The following is a 4,268-nucleotide window of genomic DNA, read 5'->3' on the forward strand; positions in this document are numbered from 1 at the left end:
TAAAGGCAAAACTTTATGCCTGTTCCCAAAGGCCACACTCAAAAGGCAGAGTGAAAACTGTTGAAAAAGGTGTTGAACTCAGCTCTACTCACAAACAGTTGTACAAAGCTAAAAAAAAAGGGGCTTGAGCTGGAAGTTCAAGCCCCTTTGTGTGACAGTTTTTCGGTGTGTGACAGTTTTTGTAATTTCTGAAACAAACATCCCACATTCACAACCACTTCTAGCCACGATCGGCCAACTGTGCAGAAGTGAGAAAGTATGCAGGGTTTGAACTTCTCTCTCAGCGCTTTTTTTCCAGTTGTTACACAACTATTTCTGTCACTTTTCATCTGAACGACCAAGCACTAAACTATGAATATCTTCAGGGAAAGAATGTCTGAAAATGTGCACTGTTATGCCCATTTTTAGATGGCATCGCCTCTCACCCCTCACGACAGTTGGCTTTTCGCTCCGCCTTAGAGTGTGGCTTTTTGGACCAAGTATAAACACTTGTGATGTCGCGCAGCATGTCTCAGAAGTAGCTCTGACAGAACATAAACCAGCCACTCGGGGTTTGGTTACAGAATCTTGATGGCAACCCCCTGCCAGACAGAAAGTCCTCTAAAAACCACCACGTGGCAGGAGAGGAGAGGGGGGAGATGAAGATAGAGAAGGAGAATCAAACACACAATGGGTTGTCCAAGGCAAACCGGGTTAGATTTAGGCATCCAAGCTGAGATGGTTCAGGTTAGGGCAGTCAGACATCCTAGTCAGGATGGTCAAGGTTCGCGAAAACAACCTGGTGAGGGAAAAGCAGCCCAGATCCAGGAGAAAGATGATCATCCAGAAAAGCTCCAAATCCGAGTGAACATATGGCAGGAATGGGACATCTGGGCCCAATGTCCCCCACACGGACCCCAAGAGGCTTCAAGACAGCTGAACAGGGGAGACCCCCACTACCGTCCCCATTGCAGACCCAGTCCTCCAACCTAATGATGGGAGTTTGTACCTTTTAATTACTAAGACTCAGGGTTAAGGCGCCGTGACTGAGGGGCTGAGCCTTATCAAGGACCTGTTTACCTTCAGGTGCTGAGAATTCCGAAATTTTTGCAGTAAAGATCATGAAAACACTGAATTTCCTCATTCTCATGGCACTGAAACAAAATGTCCCAGTATTGTTGTAATTATTCTTACTATTTGTTGTCTTAGAGCTCTGTGGAGTTCATTTGGCAAATCCGACTTTATATTTGTGAAATGCACCTTTTAAGTCACAGTTAAAAGCTCTTTTGTTGGTTGTGGGCAACGAAGTTGTTAAAGAAAACCTGACTGTTGTATTGGTTGGAGTTTGTGTAGTTCTCTGCACCAGTAGGTGGCTGCACTAAAAAAAAAAAAAAAAATGACCAGTGCAGCAAACATGCTGTGAAATCAGAGATTCCAACATTGGTTAATCTGCAACGTACGACTGAATGGGGCAGGTTTGATCAGGTCGGAAGAGAAAAAGGCCTCAACTCTCTTTATGTGTTTGTTCTTGACAAATCTGCACAGGTCATTTACAGGGTTCAGCTCTAACAACTCAGCAGAGAGAAAAGTCTGTTCTGCAGTAGGAGGAACTGAGAATATTCCTTCGAGAAGTTCGGGAGCTCGTGGCAGAGACTTGGCGATGTTTACTGGATATTTTTTAATTGAACTGTTGGGAGGAGGGTAGGTGGTCTGAGCAACAGGAGCCCGGGGAGCTTTACTGGGGTAATGGTTTAATACCCTTGTAACTCACTCACAGTTTCTCTATGCCTGCGGGGATCTGCTCAGAAAGGTTTGAAAGTGCTTTTTCAGGGCAGAAACGCTTTCAACAGTTCAATCGTCAGACTGTAGTTCAGTATAATGTACCACCGGCTCATCTTTCACTGCCCTCACTACTGCATGGGGCTCACTGCTTTTTAGGTTCAGGGGAAAACCTGCAGGTTTTTCAAGGAGCAGATCCTTTTAAATCGGACACAGAATTTATGTCTCCATTGGAGACCGTTTCACAAAGACTGCCATCCTGATTTTGGAAAAGCCAATGACGCTGGTTGTGGGAATCATTTTGGGACGGTTTTTAAAATCTCAGCTCGTGGGTTTTGAGGACATGCTGTTAAAATTCGTTCAGGGGCTAAGCTCAGTCACTGTGCCCTTTTTAAAGTAATTTTTCAGTCTAAATCTCACCTTAATTATCGTATGAAAGGTTTTTAAAGTTGAGACTGCAGGGATTCACACCTGTGGTTCGTCTCCCCATCCCCCCGCCGCCTCAGCAGCTGCTCCTCATCAGGATGTGTGGAGATAAAACAGACTTTTCTCTGCTGCTCCGATCCTCAAAGTTTCATGCGTCGCCGTGTCTCTTTGTTTTGCCCCCGTTGTGTGCCTGAGTCGAGTGTCTTCCCCTTGTCTGCACCGACTCCCGCTGCTGCACTGTGACAGGCTGTTTACCGAGAGATGAAGCTGGAGGCAAAATGAAGCTAATGTTAGAAAATGTGAAAACCCAGCAGGAAAACACTGCGTTCAGAAGAGACAGCTGCCAATGGGGCATAAAAACGGTTTGATTTCTTCTTTTTTTCTCTATGTAAACAAACTAATTGTGGAATTTAAACGTATTCATCTGACCCATGTTGCCGAAAACATCAGTCCCAAACGGGCCTTTTCTTAGGTTTTACCTCTGAGTGAAGTCAAGGCTACACTCACGGGTCCAGCTCCAGCGTCTCTTCCCCACGTGTATCTGGAGGCTCCCGTTAAAACACGGTTGCTGTCGTGGTGAACATCTCTGATCGTTGCTCTGCGTTAGCTTCCGTTTTCATATTTACGTTTGTTCGAGTTGTAACCTTTTGCCTGGATCCCCCCGGCACACTCTCTGACCCGGTCTGGGACGCTCGATCCGTTTTCTCACACGTGGACAACTACCACTCGGCTCTGCGGAGGAAACGACCCCGATGATGTCAGCGTGATCCCCTCGGCCCGGGGAGCTGAAAGCTGTGTGTGTGGAGTTAGAAAGACGTGGGTGTTTACCAGGCAGATAGAGTCAGGAGAGCCTGGTCCCCGCTGCTTCATTTGTGATTGTTCTTTTGAAAAGATTGTCTCCCGCGAGCCCCCAAACCTGATTGGTTTGTTGCAGCAACAAGCAGAGGCCCTTTGTTCAAAGCCACGGCACTTAATTTAAATTCAAGTGGAGATCTCAAAGCTTCCAAATGTGTGTGTGAAAAAAATTATTCAAATTTAGGGAAGCTGCAGCCATAAAAAGGAATAACGGTTTTAATCACCTTTTTTAAAAGCCACTTAAAGCACCTTTCAAACAGAGGAGCATCAGAGTTCTTTACCTGATTAATAGGCTAAAATGAGATAAAAATAAAAAAGAAATCCAATTCAATGCCTCTCTGACTGTGTGGACTGAGAGTAAATCCTCAGTAACACGCAGGAGCAAAGAAGCAACATATTTCTGAGCTGAGACTCGGCAGGAGTTTGGCAGAAACCGAGGAGACTGTGCGGTTTGGCTGCTCGCGGCACAGCGGAGATTACCGAGACGGTTAAGCAGCTGGTGTGGCATTTTCAATTTCAATAAGTGGAGTGATTCTCTGTGCTTTTCAGACTTTATTCCTCAGATGAGGCTCTGCTCGAGGGGGGGGGTGACGTTGGAACTGAAGAACACGCCAAGTGTTCTGCCACAATGAGATGCCGTCATTTCGGCTCAAAACTAGTCATTCTACTGACTGTTTGACTCACGGTGCGGTTCAAGTTCTTAATGAACTCGAAAACACGGGACTTTAGTTTGTCATTTTGTACAGGCCTTTTTATGACCTCCATGATAATTTGCTCCAGCTCAAAACTTTTTTTTTAAATCGAAAAATCACAGTTTACTTTAATACTCGGTGACAAGCTGTGAAAATGACGCCAATATGCATTTCATCCTCTTTTTGGGCATTTCAGGAAAAACCGAACAAAGCAGGGAATCAAAAACAGAAAATCCGAGGCATGAAATGTCATAAAATCATCCGAGAAGGAGAGAAAAGACAGCTCGAGCTTTACCCCGAGGCCGCACGAAAACAACTCCAGAGCTGTCAGAGTGCAGAGGGAACAGCACTTCAAATCTGAGGGTCAGCTGAAGTCCCGAGGGAGAGCGGGGTCACGTCGAGGGTACTCCAGCTGATGCTCGGGACATTCGGAGAGCGCGCAGGTGAACCTCATTGAGAGCCGGACGGGTGAATCTGCAGTCGTAAACACGCTGACAGAAGTGGCCGGTTGACTTCTGGCTAATGGAGTGGAAACTC

Source organism: Xiphias gladius, chromosome 12, assembly GCF_016859285.1.
Source record: "Xiphias gladius isolate SHS-SW01 ecotype Sanya breed wild chromosome 12, ASM1685928v1, whole genome shotgun sequence".
NCBI lineage: Eukaryota > Metazoa > Chordata > Actinopteri > Istiophoriformes > Xiphiidae > Xiphias > Xiphias gladius.